Genomic DNA, 22,121 nt, shown 5'->3' with positions numbered 1-22,121 from the left:
TTCTGTAATGTGCCACAGATTGGGCGTAATCCATTGTCCCACGAGAAATTAACTCCCGCAACAGGTATACCATCTTCCAAATTCAAAATTACGCGTGGCTCAGGGGACCAACGATTCTACGACTACCAGTATGGGACCTATACCTTCTGTAGTGAACCCACGGACAATAAAATTAAAAATATAGGTTTTGTAAATTAGGTCAAAAGCCAAGTCTATCTTTCCCAGCACCCAACCATGTATAAAAACTGCTATCTACAGCTCGCAAAGCTAACTGTTGCCATCAGAATGCAAAGGAGTGGTCAGTTTCAAAATCACGACTCTATAAACAATCATGCACTGGAATTCCAGAAAGTCACAAGTTTACCATTTGACATACAATCTTACCGTAACAACTAAATCGCAACATCACTACAAACTAGAACTAAATTAAGTCTCCGTAAACCTCACCTTGCCAGTATCAGGTTGGTCCGACCGTCGTAGAGCAGCACTTAATGGAATATGTCAGCAAGACATACCGTTACGTACTGCATGCCAGGGGTTGGGAGGGGTAAGTAAATACAATGCTGCATGATGATACGGTCCTAAAAGTCTGTGATGACCAAAATGTATGCAGCGTGAACATTACAGAAGATATGACCCTCTAATAAAATCGTTTTCACTTCAAAACATTAACATTTTTTTAAATTCTAAGTTATCATAGTGGTGACTATGAAAAGCATTATCTTCTGGAAGGTGACGCCGTGTAATCAGGTCTTAATGAAATATGCATTTAATTATGCAGACGAACATTTTTCTTGCGTGAATAATTTCTACAAATTCCCGTTTGGTAAAGTAAAAGGTAAAGTTATCCATGGACTTAATCAATTAAGCACAATGCCATGAAGTCGTACGGGAGAGTGAAGGTACAGCTCCGCCATTCTTAACCAAAGCACTTGCTGCAGGTAAGTAATACGCTTCACGATATGCCGCTTTGTTCCCAGGAAAGCGGCTCTCAATACCCATTGTACGGGAGGTTGGGCGGATCCCAAAGCCGGTCTGAATATTATGGAGAGAAAAATCTCTTGCCCCTCCCAGGAACTGAAACCCGATTCTTCAGGCATCCAGCTCCTAGGCAACTCGCTATACCGACTGAGTTATCCAGCGTGACTTAAAAGTAAGACACTGTGCAACATAATAATTTTATAAAAGGAGCTACTGTCATAAACCTTTAGAGAATCACCATATGAACCAAACTCAAACTAGGTGTCAATATTGGGGGCGAAACCTCAATATAAAATTTCGTCAAAATCTGATTAGTTGGGACATGAAAGACGTCGACTGTAAGATTCATCCCCATTATGCATTCACTGTATTAACTTCATGTAAAAAACTGTTTGTGCTTGATAAAAAAGGAAGTAACAGTCGTGTTTAACCATGACTAACGTTAACTACATGAAACATCACAGGTACAAGTAAAAACAGGTAAGGCGAACACGAACTCTAAAACAATGTGAAGAATGGATGTCGGTCCGCTGACTGCATTAAGGGCCTGACGTACAATATCATCCCAAGTGTTTGGGAATCTCGACTCGAAATGCATTGCAGAGTTGCGTTTTGAGGTACCCAAAAAATGCTTTAGACGAATGTGAGAGAGATATTAACAACGTTATACGGTGATAATGTCAGTCTTACTCGCCGGCCGCCATTTTCCATCAGGAAGATTCCTGGCACTAATTTCTTTTTGAGGCTGACTCGACCCCAGGGCCATAGTGCGGATGGAAAAATTAGGTAAATTGAAAAATCCAATGACCTCATCGGGAATCATGATAAATTCCATATATAAAATAACGTAAGATTCCATCCATCCGACATTTATAAAAAAAATACGATCCAGATATGTCCCATTATGTAACACATTTCCCACTTGGACTGATTCAAGTTTATGTTACGTAACAACAGCATTATCTTCATGACTTGTTACTTACCAGAAAGAAGGCATACAACGAACACAGGGCCGTCGTCGCATTGTACAACACATTCTGTAACAGAAGAAAGTCTCAGAGTTATTTTACAGAGGTACAAAAGTATACAAACACTTTCTTTAAATCTGTGTTGTGCTGGCGAACAATTCAGCAAGTATCTCTAGTTAATTACAAGTGACCGCTAAATCGTCAAAGTTGGTAATAAGGTACGTGACTATACTGAAGCCGCGGAATGAAGTCCCTTACAGTATACGGATAACGGCGATCGACGCTTTCCCCCCCCCCTTCTACTATATCCTATCTACGCCTTCCAACGAATGTCAACCAGCCAAGAGCTGATGCTGCTAGCAAAGGTTGGATGGGAAGGATGACGGTGATCGACGATTCCCCTTCTCTGCTTGCTCCTGTATTCCCTTCCAGCCCTTCTGGGCTATGTCAACCAGTCCAAAGCGGTTTTACCCATCAAAGATATTCACTAAACATCGGATTTTTATGCAAAAGCATATCTAATTTCCTTCTTTGCTGGCAAATCATTTCAGCATCAGTATACGTATTTTAAGTTTTATAAAAGCATATCACTTATTCTAATAACGCGTACTTTTGCGTATTTAACGGGTTTGAGCATATATTTTCTTCGCTGCATACTTTCAGAATATTTATGTTTTCTTTTCATATGTATTCGGTTGTATTATGTTCAGTATAACTGTAACAACTAACAACATTCACAGCCGTATAAAATCTTTACTTATTTAAGTAAAGTTATCCTTGTAACAGGCCGTGCTGGCCCATAGGGTTTGAGATACTGAGGCTTCCACATTGTCTACACAGTCGGCTCACAGATGGCGGTGAGGCTGTCAGCCTTACGCGCCGACCGCCCTTTACCCCAAGGAATATTCCTGGTACTCATTTCTGTCAGAGGCTGAGTCGACCCCAGGGCCACAGTGCGGCTTGAAGGATTGGGTAAATTTAAAATATTCACCTCGTCGGGATTCAATCCCGCGACCTTCCGGTTTGCAGCATAGTGCCTCAACCAACTACGCTACCGCGTTCTTAATATGTAATAGACTGGAAATGACAGATACACCAGAGACGGAGTTGTATTTTGCCAACCGTAATATGTTAAGTTGTGCCTGTGCTTAATTAATTAATTAAGCACAATTCTATAAAGACGTATGGCGGACTATAGGTACAGCTCCACCATTCTTCACCATAGCACTAGACTGAATTTTGTGAGCCACGAGGGGAAAAATTCTCGTGCGACAAAATTTATGATCTGGAACAACGTTCATATGTAAGTGTCCATGCAGCTGCAAGAAAGGAATGTAGGGCTCAAGACAGGCACTACTGACGCACAAGGTCAAGCCTTCTTACTATGATCTTCCGAAATAACGGTTGCTGCAAACATACCGCAGTATAAACTGATCAATAGTAATTCTGGGCGTTTCTGAAAAACTGGTGTATGAGAAAACTAGAATGAAAGAGACAACTTTGAAGACGTAGACATAAGTGGAAGGATAATATTGAAATTGATATTACAGAAACGGAATGGTATAGACTGGATTCATCTGGCTCAAGCCTGGGACCAGTGGGGGGGGGGACTCTTGTAAACACGGTAATGAACTATTGGGTTCCATAAAATGTTGGAAAATTCTTGAATAGCTGAGTGATTAATGACTTCTCAAGCACTCGGCTCCATGACTCAGCAGTTGGTTTCTCACTGTCCGGCCCTTGGAGAGATTCGAGATCTTAAGCTGAGGAACCAGGAACATCATACCCAACTCCCTGCAAGGGCAGTAATAAAGAAAAATTCTAAAACTCCTCGGTTTCTTTCAGATTCTCTGCGTCTGTTGTGCCCACGGAGGAAGGAAGATATGATTCGTGTACTTCTATCAGACACTGATGCCTTATGTCCTGAAAGCGGCTAATCATGTGAAGCTCTTTTATGGATACCTCATCCATATTATATGTTCAGCGCATGGGCTCAACATACCGGCCAAGATAACGCACGGAGAATTAACACTATTGAATAATTTGATATCAAGCATAACGGATGTCTGTGAAGGCCCTTCTTAGGACTGACATATACAAAGACAAACTACCAGGCGTCTCACTGTCTGCAGAACACACATTAACCAATGGAGATCATGGACTGCAGCTGCTTTACTTTATTATAATCATTCTGATGATGTAAAATAATTTATTGATGGTTTGGGTCCCAGTGATGATGTGAATTAAGAAAACTAAAGAGGCATTTGGCCGGTCACGGTAGCCGAGCGGTCTAAGGCATGCACTGTCTTCGCTCGCTCGGAAGCCTGGATCGTGGGTTCGAATCCCTCTCAGGGCATGGATGTTTGTGTGCGTTTTTCTGTTTGCCTACAGGTAGAGGCCTTGCGAAGAGCTGATCACTCGCCCAAGGAATCCTACCGTATGTGTAAGATCGAGAAAAACCGAAGTAAACGGAGTTCATGGAGGTAGACCTAGGCCCACTGGGGTTGTAGTGCCAAGGGGGGGGGGGGGGGGAAGAGGCATTTGACAGTAAAAGTGTGCAAACATCTAGATGTAAGTAAGGTATACTTCAAAATTATATCGCAATTAATAGGAAAGCCAGAAACAATGTGCATGCTTCTAAGTAGTCTTGGATGCCAGTGAAGAGGTTGAGCTAGAACGAAGTCTCTCTGTAGAATATACGCATAGCGTGGATAATTAATTGAATTTGTCCTAAGCTTCCTATCACTGCTGTTTGTTAATGTTCACTTATAATATTTCGTATGTACTGTGTAGGAATGTTTTCGAACTATATTTATACTATACTTCGATGACCAGCTCAAAAAGCTCATCAGTTTTCGCCATCAAACCTAAAGCCAGTACATGTATACACATATCGCAAGGTTGCTATGTTGTTGCTCGTTATTTATAGTGCACAAAAAAAAAATCTTAAAACACGTACAGTTTTCGAAATTCTACTGCATCAGTGCCCTAAACGAAGCAGCACTAATCTCGCTCTCAAGTTCGTCCGTCCTCCATTCTATTATTAATGATTGTGAAATTAAGAAGTGCAAGGTTTGGATAACCTCCACTAGCATAAAGTTCATACTAAGTGTCGTGAAAATCGGTCAACTGGTTCAGAATTCAAAAGCAAAAACGCACAAAAAGCATGTTCATCTCATAAGCTGCTTTCTTTTATTAACAAATAGGAGGAGGTTAAAACTAGGGACATGTAACAATACCAACAAACCTACTGGATCATCTCAGTATCATATAATCTTTTTATGTGCTACCAGAATGAATAAAACAATAATGATACTGGTTTAATTTAGAAAAATACTTAGCAGATTTAATTAAATTAGGTGCCTGGAGTCTACACTAGGGGTAAAAACGTAAAGTTGTCTTGTGCTTAATTAATTAGCATTACGCCATGAAGGCGTACAGACACTAAAGACTATATCGTGAATTTAATTTCTGTTAGTACTGGTCAGATATATTCCCGACTTTACATTCCGATCAAATAGACTTTTATTGCAATTTCTTCAAAAACTCGCTGCAAGAAAGTTGGTGCAAGATACAAGAAACAGACCTCAGTAAGATATACAATTATTTTTTATAGGTCAGCACTTTTTCGATATGGTGAATACTTAATGAAATATGAAGAAACTAAATCTCCAGTTCTACAAAGTGCTTATCTCCAATGAGATTTCTGCAATAAATATAATTCAAGGCCAATAATCCATTCACAATGCCAGAGAACTCGTTTACAAAATACTGGTACGTGCGTCGGTCTTTCTTCAGCTGCTTCAGGGTCCTTCTGGGACAGTACGTTAGATCAACACATGGCCCCTTACTTATACAGAATCCATGGCCCCTTCTACAATCTTTTCAACTCATTACTCTCTCATCACCTGATAACTCGACAATATCAGCTACTACGAGTGCCACTAAATACACCAATAACAAAAAAACAAAGAGTATTATTGTTATTCGTACAATCCTCCTGGATTGCAGTGCAGCATCGTCTAGTTTACAGGCAACCCTATTTTCTACGATTTAATTTCTTGCTTTTCCTTTAAAATAGAATTTCTAGCGCGTTCGCCAAAGTTCCAAATATGCACCGCTTAGCATCGCTATATCTGTCCGTCCGTCCACCCGTAACACCTATAGAACAGATGACCGGATTTGAAATTTGATACGTGGAAGTTATATTAAAATTTTTCGATACAACCAAATTTTCCTTAAAATCGGGTTAAATCACCTTCATGCGCGTCTGTGCTCATCTCCAGCGCACGTTATTGAATGTTTATAGGAGCAAATAATCTTTCGAACAAAAGAACTAAAAACGAAACATATTTTATGCACAATACACGTTCTCCCTAAGTCTTACGATCTTTAAGATTATTAAACAAAAGGGAGAGAATTTGCAGGAATTTGTGGCCATAAGCAGGCTCGCATTTCCTGTCAATAACGAATTCGTGTTTGCGCTCCAGTCCAGCACAGCCATTACAAATCCACCAGTTTCACCAAGCAGAGCTCCTTACTGGCTTCATCTGCAAATAAGACAAAATTCTGGATTCGGCCCATTGAAATTATTTTTGCTTCCAATGGCACATCTTGTCCTCTCCCACTCTGAAATTTCATCAGTGCATTTCACATTCGCTAGGTATGCAGGCTTGTAAATATTGCATTAAAACAATACTGAGTGAATGTTAAGCCCTGCAATTGTAGGTGCAATTTTAACTATTTGCCGCAGGCACCTTCTTCAGAGAACAATCGTCACTCAGAGAGCCAAGAAATTCCTTGCCCTTTATAGAACCCGAAATTTAATTCCTGTGTTCGAAAGAGCCCACTATCGATCAAGGCCCTGAGCCAGACAAAGTCAGTCCACACCCTCAAACCTGACTTCTGTAACATTCATTTTAAGATAATTTTTATTGGGTTACTTTACGACAATTTCAGTATCGCAGACTACATAAGGTCAAACAATTTAATATTACACTCCAATATACACCTAAGTGAAATTCTGTTTACCCGATTAAACATATCCGTAAAAGTAAAAAAAAAAAAAAAAAGTAAAGCTATACCTGTAACAGGCCGTGAAGGCCATAGGGTTGAGAAACGTTGAGGGTTCCACATTATCTAGACAATCGGCTCAAAGATGGCGGTAAGTTTATCAGCCTTACGCGCAGGCTGCGCTTTACTCCCCAGGAAAATTATTTAATTAATTCCTGGTACTCACTTCTGTTAGAGGCTGAGTCGACCCCAGGGCCACAGTGCTGCTGGAAGGAATAGGTCAATTGAAAAAATCCAATGACCTCATCGGGACTTGAAAGCGCAACCTACCGGCTTGTAGCACAATGCCTCATCCAACTACGCTACCGCGTGCCTAAATATATCCGTATGTTATCAATATTCGAATACGTCGACATGTTGCTTGGTTATGTACAGTAAAATATTCAAGGCCTGATAAAATCCAACGAAGAATTTTTCATACGCACTCTCTCCACTCTTGTTAATAAATTTACAGCATCCTGTTAGTATAAATTGGAGATTTATGCCAATTAATATCTAAGTCCATCAGTATTAGTTATCGTTGAAAATAAAACTTCACTGCCATATAGTTTACCACTGTTCGATATCACTATGAACACCTTTACGCATGGCTGAAACATCTTCCGCAACCCACCAACGTATTCTCAAGAGCAGCCGAAGAGCTGCAAACCACCCTTCTCTCTTATCTCATAGTGTGGCCAGGTACCCAGTGTCTCAGGCAATAACGCAACAACATTCTGAAAAGACTGCAAGATTAGTTCTCCGCACACACTACGGAAGTAGTCGAGTAGAATTCTAGTTTCGCTAAACCTTACTGCTTGCGAACCATCAAAGTTCATTTCTGGTAGTATGTTAGTTATACAGACCCAAAAGAGTATTAACTTCTGAACTAACCAGCTAACTCCATGGAACACTGCCTTTCTTAAGAAGCTACTCAAGAAATTATCCATCATGCAAGGAGCCGGAGGGTTATTACCATGCTCACAAGAATCCAGCACTGCTTCCTACCAGATCACACCCTCACACAATATTTCTTCAAGATCCACTTTAATATCACCTTCCTATCCACTCCTACATCTTCCAACATGTATACAATTTTGTATGTATCTGGTCTCTTCCATACATGACATCTATCTTGCTGGTTGTAGATGTTGTTGGATGGCTGGTTTTACTGGCACTTCTGTTATAATTACACTCGATTACAGCCAATTATAACAGCTCACAATCAAAATTGTAACATCAAATATGCAATGGAAAATATTCACCATGCTTGGCAGCAAATAACTACAAAATGCGTGGAGTATGGAAGCGCATTTTGCCTAATTGTGCAAACAGTAGTGATTTCGAAGAAGAAACTGTTATAAAAGAAATAACAAATATTGGAAGAAAACATGGATTTGATAGACTAGAAAATGACGATGTTCGGGAACTGCTCAATTCACAATCGGAAGAATTGACTGATGATCTACTTTTCGATCAAGAGCAATTGAAGAAGTTGACAATGATACCAAAGAACGAGATAATGTGCAAGTAAAGGAGTTCGCTCTCAAGGAATCTGAAGACATCTTTCGAGCTGTAGAATTCGTGAAACAAAAAATTATGAATGCTGGCCCTAACCTCGATCGCATGCAAATTCGCGGAGACGTGGATAACGAACTCTGCGTCTACCAGCAATGTATGAAGATCTAAAGAAAGAGGAAACAGTTCAGTCTACGATGCTAAAATATTTCGAAAGGCAATAAAGATGTTTTCGTCAATGTAAGCTTACCTTTAAGGATGATATTTAGAAATGTTTTGTTTTTATTTTGCTCTCTATAAGTATTCTGTGACTTTGTTAACAATAAATTTAAATTTGTTTGCCTTTCACAGTAATATTTCGTTAAACACATAGAAACTTATGTTTAAAATTCTTCACTGCCTATTTCCGTCGAGTTGGAACCAATTGCCATATATATAATAATTTGGAATAGTGCGAATTCGAATCATGTGACCACTTCATGGGATTCGTTATCCAAACTAATCGAGACCTACATGCACATGCTCAATTAATGAGTCTCATTTAACAGAGTTCAGACGAAGAAACTGAGGTATACAGGCAGCCTGCCACTAAGCTTCAACGTTCATCCTTCTGCTACTTTTTTCTAACGTTCTATACCCTTATGGCCTGTAGCACTGTATGCAAGACGATAGAATGGTTACTGTAAGATGGGAGACCTAGATAAGCAACAGCTTCTTATCCACCGTCATAAATGGTAACCCGTCGTGAAGAAACACTCATTTCTCGAAAACGTATCAGCATGACCTCTGCAGGAACTGAAAAAGAAAACTGAACCCCCCAAATAATACATATACGTGTATAAAGGACAGACTGATAGTACAAAACACACTGCAAGAAATACGTGACTATGAGGAAATTTGGAGGGGGGGGGGAAGCAAGCAAGTAGAAAGAATGCAGAAAAGTACATTACCAAAGATAACGTTGTATTATAATCCCACTGGCAAATGGAATAGGAGTCCAACAGAGAGATTGAAAGACAAATTCTTGGATTAGAATTGACCGAACAGGCTTTATAACCCTAAAAATCTAACTAGTTCAAGAAGTAAAAGAAATACTGATCCACATCACCGCAAGCATTACTTAAAAGCTGTAGGACATAATACAAGCATTCCAGTACTTCCCCAGCACGAGACCTGAAAGAAAATTATACTAAACAAAACTTATAATCACTAGGAGCTTAATGTCATTAATTCTGTGCATCCTTAAGGCGAGAAGCCCAGACGTTCGAGCAGAAGGATGCCAAAGGAAACGTTAAATATATTTATGTTTGTTTGCTAGTTTATCTCATCCTTGCCTTGACGATTACAGACAAAGCGGTGCTGGCACGAAATTCAACGGCAATCAGAGGACTGGAAGTCGGTACAGCCATTTTGTATAGGTTGCATCTGGTGTGTGCTGGTTTAACAGCGCTTTTAAGATATACAGACAGGTCTGTTCGCGAACTCTCCACCGTATGCTTGCCGTGGCAGCAGTGGACAGAAACCTTAGCATAGAGTGATGAAGTTAGCATATCAGCGTTTCACAGATGTGTCACTGTTGATCTACTGCAGTCTCTCTCAGTGGTATCTATTATTGTCCGAGTGTGTTTTGGTGTGCCATCGCGAGAATGTCGGAGCTTCTTGCTAAACTTTGTAAGAGTGCAAGCAAATTCAGAGGTGTTACAGCAAGTTTACGGGGATACTACTATGAAGAAAAAAGCAGTTTACAAGGATGACACGTTTTTCTGAGGGAAGAGAGTGACGATGACGAAGAGAGACCAGGACGGCCAGCAACGAGCAGAACTGAAGAAAACACTGTGTGCAGCCAGACAACAGAGAAGTGAGTTACAGGAGGAGGTAGTGAGGAGTGCGAATGGACAGCGAGCTGGGAGCGAACTGGTGTGAAAAAGTAATGATGACGACGGGAGTGATGACTGAGAGGCAAGCTTGGAGGAGGACTAATATAAAGATTGACAATCACTGTACACAGTTTTAATTTAAAAGGGTAATATACGGTGTTGGTTCTGGAGACCCCGTAATTCATAAACCCCGAAGTGTTCCCCTAACGGTATCCCCGGGATAAAGGTCTCATCTCGAGTGATAGTCGTGGCATCTGTAGGTCGGTGGTCGGCTGCAAAAGTTAGGAGAATCTTAGTTCAAGATCTTGACATGAGGAAGGAGTGTGCAAAAATGGTCCCAAAGGAGATCACCGAAGAACACTGTGAGGGAGTTAGTAGCTAGTAAAGAAATAATTGTGCTGGAACACCCTCCTTATTCACTGGATCTAGCCACCCAATGACGTTTTCTGTTCCCGAAGATAAAGGAAATACTGAGAGGAAAACATTTTGATGACATTGATGACATCGGAAGCAATGCGACGGCAGCTCTGAAGGCCATTCTACAAAACCAGTTCCAAATTTGTTTTGAAGGGTGGATTAGGCGCTGGCATCGGTGCATAGTTTCGCAAGGGGAGTACTTTGAAGGCGACCACAGTGATATTCAGCAATAAGGTATGCAGAACGTTTACCACGATGAGTTCGCGAAATTTACTGTCAGACCACGTTCATCTGCCATACAAACCGTTAATAATAGCAGTAATGTAGTAATACAGTATAGCTTGTAGGTATCTCCATTATCCACATGTTCCGATTCGAAAGAACCACAATCAGTTGGGTGATCAGTACACACATTCCAACGATTTTATCAAGTGTTGTATCCACCATTAAACTTACAATGCACTGAAAAGACTATGCGACCAACATCAAAAGACAGCCGTTAAAACTACAAAATTAAAACAGAGATAAATGTTTAATAATTTAAGGTTGATATAGTGAAATACGGGGAACTACGAGTAATGTTGTTTAAATGTGTTTCTTTTTCTTCTGCGCATAAAAATTAAATCGTCTGATTAATTTTTTTTTAAACAGAAGGACGGTGTCGGGTCAGAAATATTCATGGCACAGCACAAGCTTTTCAAGAATGACGCTTCTGGTGTTGTTGGATGTTCGCGTAATTTCAGGGTATATTCCTTGTTGACTGTAGACAGCAGTACTTCCAATGTATAGTTGTGGTTTTGGACTGAATTACTGGATTAGCTTGTTAGCAGCGGCATACCCTTTAGCATAGACGAGGCTTAAAAAGTAGAGCCTTATTACAAATTATCACACAGAGGCACTACTAAAAAAAATCCTAAGATTCTGAACGCCCCACATGTCATACAAACGATTCTGACATTTCTGACGATTGTAAATCTCTGAAGACAAGCAAGCGAGGAAAAGCCAAGAGAAAAAATCATGTATGTTCCCATGAAATCACAATATACGAGCAATTACACAAATCACAGAATAAAAGATCTAGAACTTCTGCATGATATATTTTTCAGCCTTCTAAAACTGCAAATCTAATGGCCATACAAAATTTTCGGATTACGAAGACGTCATGACATACTATACGAACAAGAGATTAGAAACAAGGCTACAGATTATGTTTCAAACATTCTATCTATGTTACAAACATCAGTGTGCACCCTCATAAACACTATCGTAAAGCGTTCCGAATGGCAGGGTTGCATCAGAATTACCAAACCTTGACTAGTTTATTCTGATTTGGGGGAGTTTATTGGCACCTTCCTCATGAGAACAAAAAAAAAAAGGTGAAATGCGTCACAATCACTTCCTCCTCTCAAACTTTCCAAATTCGTACTCAAAATAGCATTAGATCATGATTTATTCTTAGTTAAGTACCCAACTGAAATCGGGGACAGTGAAGCACCTATTCTGATTTTATTTATTCGCGGTTTACTTAACGACAATGACTACACAGCGCAGAATTTCAGGGCGATTAGTTAACAATGACTTGGAATATGTTAACGGAAGGGGCATTGGTCTAATTTGCTATACTATTCCGGCAATTGCTTTGAGGAATGAGGAAATCCATGAAAAGGACAGCCACTCCCGGAACGAGAAACTTATTCTGTCTTGAATCTCTATAGGCAAATACACGGATCACCGCTGCTCCAATCTGCCAAAAACTCCCCACTCATGATCAAGCTAGAATTACATGATCTCTTCGGCATATATACCACACTGCTAAATGCCTATAACCAACCAACCTAATCCAAATATGTACTGGTAAAGGTACAGCCGGCCGGTCACGGTAGCCGAGCGGTCTAAGGCGTGCACTGTCTTCGCTCGCTTGGAAACCGGGATCGTAGGTTCGAATCCCACCCAGGGCATGGATGTTTGTGTGCGTTTTTCTGTGTTTGAGTACAGGTAGAGGCCTTGCGACGAGCTGATCACCCGCCCAAGGAGTCCTACCGTATGTGTAAGATCTAGAAAAACCGAAGTGAACGGAGAAGTTCATGGACGTAGGCCTAGGCCCACTGGGGCTGTAGTGCCAGGGGGAAAAAAAAAGGTACAACTGTCCTTGTGCTTAATTAAGCATCACTTCAGGAAAAATTATGGGTGAATGGCGGTACAGCTACTCGCATTCTTAACCTCGATATCATATGAACGTTCAGCTTCACTCCTCGGCCGCGTTGCCCACGGAATAAAACGCTGGGTAAGCTCCAGATCCGGTCTGGACCATGAGCAGAAAAGAAAACATTTCTTGTTACTACCGCGAATCTATCAATTCCTTGATCGTCCAGCCCTCAGCCTAGCCGCTATACAAACTGAATTAAATAATTCCACAAACTAACTACTGTAGTTCCATTGGGCAGAATCCTTCGTGTAGCTAATAGTAGCTCCGCTAATCCAGAAATTTCCCGCCTTTATGGACCCGGAAGACTAATTACCGCATTCACAAATATTAAACGGCAATACATGCTTTCCATATAATTAATAGAAACATTGTTTCTTCTAGGTTGGCTTCCAGAGAGAAAGACCAGTTTGGGATGTAGGCATATGCTGTGTGTGCGTGCGTGCACATCTATTTCCATTAAACATTTAAAGGCTGAAATTCGGCTAAATAAAATTATAAAATTTAGTCCTTACATAACAGAAAACATACTGCGTCTCCTGTATAAAGACAATCGGTTACTACCGTGTAGACTCGCTGTCTATTGCGAAAATCGTAAGAGACATGTAATGCAAACACGTGGACAAAATATAAAGTTTTTAATGTTAAAACATGCGGTACACAAAGCTGCTTCTGCGTTTTATAAAGAGCTAACAAGAATTAGGCGAGCAAAGCAAGGAAATTCCGAAAACATCCCTTCTGATTCTATACAATCCCACGCTTTAGTAAGTTACGCGCTTTACTTGAAGCATAATCCATGCTTGTTTCTTGCTGGGCTCTTTTTCTTATTGCTAGTGGGGTGGGAATAAGTCCCTTGTACTGCGGCCACTTCTGGCCTATTGTACCAGCCCCAGAAGATAGGTGAGGGTGACTGTGGAGCAATTGGAGGAATCAAGATTGGCAGGGGAAACCGAAGTACTCGGAGAAAACCTGCCCCAGCACCAATTTGTCCACCACAAATCCCACTTGATCAAACCCGGACCGCCGCGGTGGGAAGCCAGCGACTAACCGCTTGAGCTATGGCGCGGCCTTTACTTCTTGCTGGGCTTACACTTCAACGCTGAATATGGAGGAGACACGTTCCTCAGAAACGGCGGTAAACGCGAACATCCATACTTTGAGTGGGATTCGAACCTAATCTCAGTGTTCGCGCGAATGAAGACATGTCATGCCTTTTACCACGAGGCCGCTATAAATCATATATTAGCACCTACGCAAGGCCAGTCTCTCAGAAAAAAAATATCTCCTTCGTATCTTCATCCCTCCCTCATTTCTTCCTTTGGTTTGTCTCTCTCGTTCCTTTACATCCTTTTCTTCTTTCTCCTGCATATCTTCCATCAGTTTTATTTGTTCTCTCCCACTACTGCTTGTTTCCTTCCTTCCTTACTTACCTTCATGCCAAAACCGTATCCACAGACATCGCTCAAAACATGAAGTTACGGGAGAGCAACTACTCGTAAAATATCAGCCGTGATTCGTACATTACTTCAATGTTGTCCCCATGTTCCGCGCCCTTTGTGAACGCAAACAAACAGGAAGGCAAAATGACAAGGAAACAGGCACACACAACACAGCCTCTTATAATTAAAATGTAAATGATACTATTTTTTTATTGCTAGTGGGGTGGGACTAAGTCCCTTGTACTGCGGCCACTTCTGGCCTATTGTATCAGCCCCAGATGATAGGTGAGGGTGATTTTGGAGCAATTGGTGGATTGAAGATTGGCAGGGGAAACCCAAGTACTCAGAGAAAACCTGCCCCAGCGCCACTTTGTCCACCACAAATCCCACTTGACCAGAGCCGGGATCGAACCCGGGCCGCCGCGGTGGGAAACCAGCGACTAACCGCTTGAGCTATGGCGCGGCCCTAAATGATACTATGAATTTATATTAATCTGCTCCTCGTATTTCAATGTTCAGGTATTCTGCTTGAATGTATCGCTTGTCGCATTACTGCTGCAACGAAAACCGATCTGAAGAAGTAACAATAACACAAATGTTCATATATGTACGTTGGACATATTACATTTTTATTCACATCCTGTCAAGATATGGCATTGCTTGAAACCACCACAATCGTCCTACTCCACTTATCACCTGCACTTCACCATATCTCGGCATCGTTTGATTATGCCTGTGATAACTGCATTTGTATATCAGTTTCGGTCTGTAGGAAAACGCCGCAATGCTCGGAGAAAAATCTGCACTAGTGCCACTATGTCCACCGATCAAAAAAATAACAATTAAACGTGCTTCTTTTATGAGGCCATTAAGGGGGTGAAGTATTAAAGGTGTAACAGAAGACGGTCCAACGCAAGCACGAAAAAAGTCATGGCCGATATTTATCTGTGAGGCTAAACTGCGAAAGCGCATGTCCATCCTATGCATGCCTGTCTGAATGTGGTCTCGCCTTTTTATTCCTTTGTGTTGTCGTTTGAAATCTAATATTATAATTGAACTTCTTGAATCTGTTAAAAACAACATGTAGTATATATAAAAACGTAATTTTTCTATATCCTGCTTGTTTATTTTCCACAGCGGATAAAATACAGAGCACCTATCGACATGAAATGTGAGCCTATTCCGTACTCTTCCCAACATGAGCGGTAGCCACAGCTGTTGCAGCGATCTGTAGGTACTACGGCAGAGTTTCTGGAGCCGATTTCAATTGTCGCTAAATTTTAAATTAANTGTAAGATTTGAGGCTTTCACGGCGGTGACTATGAAGAAAGTAGTCTTCTGGGATTTGGCACCGTGTATATGTGGTGTTAACCGACGTTTCGGAGGAACGTATCGCCTGTGGTGACACAGACTGCTTTTACCGGTTCTTACGGTCTCTTCGCTTGCATATTTCTTATATTTTTTCTTCTACCCTGAAGATGCAGGCGATACGTTCCTCCGAAACGTCGGTTAACACCACATATACACGGTGCCAAATCCCAGAAGACTACTTTCTTCATAGTCACCGCCGTGAAAGCCTCAAATCTTACAACTTTTAATTTACTTTATATATATCTGACACTGACAAAGAAGACAATTACTTTCGGGGCTCAGAAGGGATACTTCTACTTGTAGTTTATATAATAAATGTGCCTTCTCACTGAATTTCAAATGAACGTAAGATTACCCATAAGATCAAAATGTGCATCTGTATAAATTTTCCCGCATATCAATTCCCTTTTAATTGAACATATGAGCCGAGCACTCCTGCTCTACACTGAAGCGATCCCAAGTTTCATCTCAGTCCACAGACTGGTGGTTATTCTAAGGTTCTTCATGGCTTTCCTAAGACCTTCCAAGCACATGGCGGGATGGTAACCTTAACCTTTCTGGGGCTTGCGTTGCACTATGCCAGGAGCGCATGTGCGGCCCAGTTGGCCCAGCGTCCCATTCTTTCAGTACTAATATCGTCACCCGCCCCTCCCCCGAGTTAACTGTCCGAAGCCCGAAATTAATAAAAATAATACATAAGTTTATTAAGTTTATATCTCATAGAAAACATTAAGTTTTCATTACAACGACCAATCGGCTAATCATGTTTATGGAAAAAATCGCTGCTGCTGCTGCTGCTGCTGCTGCTGCTGCTGCTGTTGTTGTCGTTNGTGAGTGAGTGAGTGAGTGAGTGAGTGAGTGAGTGAGTGAGTGAGTGAGTGAGTGAGTGAGTGAGTGAGTGAGTGAGTGAGTGAGTGAGTGAGTGAGTGAGTGAGTGAGTGAGTGAGTGAGTGAGTGAGTGAGTGAGTGAGTGAGTGAGTGAGTGAGTGAGTGAGTGAGTGAGTGAGTGAGTGAGTGAGTGAGTGAGTGAGTGAGTGAGTGAGTGAGTGAGTGAGTGAGTGAGTGAGTGAGTGAGTGAGTGAGTGAGTGAGTGAGTGAGTGAGTGAGTGAGTGAGTGAGTGAGTGAGTGAGTGAGTGAGTGAGTGAGTGAGTGAGTGAGTGAGTGAGTGAGTGAGTGAGTGAGTGAGTGAGTGAGTGAGTGAGTGAGTGAGTGAGTGAGTGAGTGAGTGAGTGAGTGAGTGAGTGAGTGAGTGAGTGAGTGAGTGAGTGAGTGAGTGAGTGAGTGAGTGAGTGAGTGAGTGAGTGAGTGAGTGAGTGAGTGAGTGAGTGAGTGAGTGAGTGAGTGAGTGAGTGAGTGAGTGAGTGAGTGAGTGAATAAGTGAGTAAGTAAGTAAGTAAGTAAGTAATACACATAATTTAGGTTTCTAAATATCAAAGCAATTGGTACAGACAGTAACCACTGTGCTTTAAAGGGTTAAAATCCCGCCGTTGGTCCCCTGGAATTGAGGAATTTAAAATCCCACATTCCCAGGCAATCAAGTTTAAAGCAAACCATGAGTGAGTCCTACATATTTTTAAATTTGATATTCATGGTAATTCTTCCGCGATGATATCATATGGACTATGAAGTTCACTATGTTTCATTAAATACCACAAAATTAAGAAACAATACATATGTATTTGGTACTTGATGAACAAAGAGGATATTAGAAGATCCAAATATTTTAACATATATGAAAAATAAATACTCTGTCTGGATGTGATGACATTGTGTAGATGTACGTTATATTTCTACGTTTCAGATACTTTCTTGATACCTACAGTACAGATCCACAACTCTCACCAGTCATGAAAACAAACCGAGCAAGGATATCAGAAACAATGGCAACACAGTCTATTTCTATTGTGTCATCGACCAACAACAGGGTCTATATTGACCCTGAAATGTCATGATAGCCTGAACTCTTCAATAAATATAAAGAATCTAATGACCCATTAAGGACACAAGTTATTTTTTACAAGTTCCATATTGAAACTAATGTAAGAACATAAAGAAACTGTTTCAACTAATCTAAATATACTACATTTATGTAACACAACAGATTAATATCATAATTTCTCAACAGCCATAAGATGTTACCAAGATTCAGTTGTTTTGTGAAATAGATTATATGCCAGATAAAGCAAGAAAATGTGTACAGATCATTATCCCACAACCTACTGCCCTGAAACCTTTATTCAAGAGCATTTAAACGCAAGTCATACTAAACAAACGCATGAGACTCTAGTAAGTATGCATTTGTGAATTTACTTTACAATTTCCCAAATACTTCTAAAAATATAAGTGAATAACTCTGCTGACCAAAGCACTTCTTCAAAAGCTACGGATCACTCTGATAGTTAAGAAATTCCCCATACTTTTTATAACCCAAATATTCACTACATAGTTCATAAGAGGATGTGGCTGGGTCCTATCCTGGGTCACATAAATCCAGTTCTCATCCGTTTTATTATTACCCTCCCACTCATGTCCAGGTCCCAAAGTAGTATCATTCCATGAGGTTTCCAAAAGAAAATCCGCCATTCACCTCTCATCTCTTCATCTCTCACATCTGTGCTACAAGCTCCGGCCATCTCATTCCCTTGGATTTGTTCACCCTAGTAATATTTGGTGAAGAAGTCATATTACAAAGTTCCTCACTACACAATTATCTGCAGTCTGCTGCTCTTCCTTCCCCTTAGATCCTAATATTTTCCTTACATTCATGTTTTGAAACACCCTCAATTTGCATTCTTCTCATAGCGTGAGAAAACAAGAAGCAAAATTAGAGACTTGTATAATTTAATTTTTATACTTATAGGTAACAGATGGAAGATAAAATGTATATTTGCCTGCTGGTTCGGTGCCACCTCTGTCCCATTTGACCTCCTGTACTCTCACTAAATCCTACTTGTATTTTGATAGTTCTTTCGTAGATGTCAGGAGCGAACCTGTTCTATATGGACTCCTTACATTCCACATACCAAATCTCATGTTAAGTTTCCTTAGCTCATAACGTTTATCCAAATAATCCATCCATGTCTGATGCTCTTTGTGACATGTTGTAAGAAACTTATTTTTACTGTGAGTTAACCCCATGCCCAACCCCCAAGCTGGAGGACCATCCCTTGTGGGCTATCCGTGACTGCTTATTCAATACTGTGGCATATAAACCCGTTCAAAGGCAATGACCGTGAAACAAACAACAAGACAATGGCAGGTGCAAGGCAGCAGTCAGCAAACAAGAGGAATGGTGTTATCTGTGTGGGCACATAAGCAACAAAGAAACAGCGATTTCTGTGCAGTCTGTGCCGAGATGTCATAAGCAGGACAAGTCCACAGTGGCATTCAGTTCACTTAGTGGAGTGGCGTGAGTTGGTTGGTGAGTGAGCTAGATGACTGCTGCAGTTCAGTCCTTGTGGGCTGTGCTGTAAGAAGCTGGTAGCTGAGGCACGGGGACAGTTCAGGAACCCAGAGGAGTGGGAACGTCTGCCGTTCAAGCTGCTACCGAATAACAACTGGTAAAGACACAGCAGATTGAGAACACTTAGTATGTGCTGCAGTTAACTGCAGTGTTCGAGAATTAGCGACAAAACTACAGTTGCACGTAGTGATGAGTTGTTTGGATAAGAGGTCAATAAATCCAGTATCTATCCAAATCTCAATCAAGAGTCACTCATACACGTGACCATATATTCACACCTCCATCCGCAACCTGAGGACGCGCCATGCTATGGTGGCAAGCGATCCACCTATTATGGCCCTAGTCAATATACTGAAACAATTAGTGTACTCACCAAATATGACACAGCTCTATAACAGGATTTCAACATTGAGTTGCTAATATTCCACCACTGGTTTCACTCTGAAATAAGAAAGAGAATGACATTGTAGTTCTGAGAGGAACCACATTAACTGAAGTTAGGAATATAGATGCATAAAACTACATACAAGACAAATAATTTAAACTGCTTCTTATACAAACTAGCTCCTTGCAGCAGACTCCTATGTGAGAAGCTACCAAAGCCCCAGTTGAACAAGAAGTTCACCTTTTATGGTGCTCAAACACTCACGGCAAGGTCTTCAGTTACTTACTTACGGAGCTGAGCCCTTCTTGAGAAGTCAAATCTGTAGCTACTAAAGAATTTCCCAGAATTTTATGGAACCCAAAGGTTCATTACAGTGTTCAGAAGAGCCCTCTACTGGTCCATATCTTGAGCCAGATCAACCAAATCCATACCATCCTATCTCTCTAAGATCCATTTTAATGTTGTCCACCCACCTATGCCTTGGTCTTCCCAGTGGTCTCTTTCCTTTCGGCTTTCCCGTCAATACCTTACATGCATTACGCTTCGCCCCCTTCATGCTACATACCCTGCCTATCTCATCCTCCTTGACTTGATCATTCTAATTATACTTGGAGAAGAGTACAAGTTATGAAGCTCATTATGCAGTTTTCTCCTGCCTCCTGTCACTTCATCCATCTTCGGTCCAAATATTCTCCTCAACACCCTGTTCTCAAACACCCTCAGTCTATGTTCCTCCCTTAATGTCAGAAACCAAGTTTCACACCCATACAGAACCACGGGCAAAATTATAGTTTTGTATATTCTAATTTTTATGTTTCTGGACAGAAGACGACAAGTCAAAAGGTTCTGGACTGAATGGTAGCATGCATTACCCGAGTTCAATCGCCTCTTAATTTCCTCTTGAATCAGGTTTTCATCTGTTATCGTTGTTCCCAAATATCTGAACTGTGCCACATTTTCAAAACATCTGTTTTCCTATCTTTATGTCATGATTTTGCCCTGCATTTTGGTGACAAGACAGTAACATATACTTAATTTTCTCTGTGTTTACTTCTAGACCAACCTCTCTACTTGAGTCAATTAAAGTTTGTGTGTTCTTCCTTATGGTTTCTACATTATCACGCAGTAGATTCACATTATCAGCGTAGACCAACAGCTGATGATGTGTCCCGTTTAATTTCAGTCCCACCTGGTTTCCCTGGACCTTCCTAATTGCATATTCTAAGGCAAAGTTGAAAAGGAGTGGCAATAAAGAATCTCCTTGTTTTATTAGACCATTCTGATAGGAAATTTATCAGACAAATGTTTACCTATACGGACTTTACTATAAATTTCGTTTGAACACATTTTAATCAACTTTGTTAGTTTCATGGGTATCCCAAACTCTATCAGAATATTGTACAATACTTCCCTCCTAACTGAATCATAGGCTTTCTTGAAGTCTGTGAATAGCTGATGTACTGTCTCATTGTCTCCCCCCACTTTTTTATTTGTTGAGTGTCTAGCAAATGCTAGATTAATCTGTAATTGATCTGTTATGTCGAAACCCACACTGATGATCCCCAATAATTTCATCCATGTATGGACTTAACCGAGACAGAAATATACTGGATAAAATTTTGTATGAAGTTGATAGCAGTGATATCCCCTGATAATTACTACAGTCAGTTTTATCACCCTTCTTGTGAACTGGTACAACAATAGATTCCTTCCACTCACCAGGCAATTTTTCCTTATGCCAAAATAGAAGTAATTAGCTTACAGATCTTAGAATGTAATATTTCTCCTCCTGTCTGAACAAGTTCTGCTGGAATTTGATCATTACCTGAACATTACCTGGCGATTTATAACTTTTCAATTTTGCAATTGCAATTTCAACCTCATAAGGGCTGGGATCAGGTATTAACAGCTCAGCTGTGTGCATTTCTATCTGCCTAACATCACTGATCGTATGTACATTCAATAACTGAGAGATGTAGTTCTTCCACCTATTCAAAATGTTGTGGGAATCTGTAAGCAGATCACCATTCTCATCCTTCAATAAGTTACTTCTAGGTTAGTAACCCTTCTTAAAGTCATTTATTCCTCTATATAGGTCTCTAATGTTCTTGTTCTTACTGTTCATTGCAAGGTCATCAATTTTGTCTTTCAGATATTCCCTCTTTTTGTTCCTGAAATGCCTGCTTGTTTCGCATTTTATATTGTTCAGATTATCCCTATTTATTTCACTTGGATCCTGTAACCACTGCAATTTGGCTTGTTTTCTGTGGTCTAGTAATTCTGAGTATCCTTCATCGAACCATGGCTTATGCTTCTTCAGCTCATAACCTAGACTCTCCTTGGCAGAAATTCTGGTATTCTCTCTAATAGTTTCCCAAGCTTTAAAGCCGCAGACCTACTTGAGATTTCAACACGATATTGCTCTTTACCCTCTCCCTCATTTAAT

General features: G+C 40.6%; 1 protein-coding gene across 4 annotated transcripts in view; it reads right to left on the bottom strand.

Annotated features, from left to right (window-relative positions):
* The window catches only part of LOC111866173 (myocyte-specific enhancer factor 2), a 208,281-nt gene that overhangs the window by 155,768 nt on the left and 30,392 nt on the right, over positions 1–22,121 (bottom strand). For 3 of the 4 annotated variants that reach the window (XM_023854855.2, XM_023854856.2, XM_023854854.2), the window contains exons 3-4: positions 19,664–19,731; positions 1,965–2,018 (exon numbers count right to left, since the gene is read on the bottom strand). The gene's annotated coding sequence lies outside the window, so the exon portion shown is untranslated. Of the gene's footprint in view, positions 1–447; positions 470–1,964; positions 2,019–19,663; positions 19,732–22,121 lie in introns of those variants that run through there. The other variant, XM_023854857.2, reaches the window with a different exon arrangement.

Source organism: Cryptotermes secundus, unplaced genomic scaffold, assembly GCF_002891405.2.
Source record: "Cryptotermes secundus unplaced genomic scaffold, Csec_1.0 scaffold599, whole genome shotgun sequence".
NCBI lineage: Eukaryota > Metazoa > Arthropoda > Insecta > Blattodea > Kalotermitidae > Cryptotermes > Cryptotermes secundus.
This window is presented reverse-complemented; position numbering and strand designations above follow the sequence as displayed.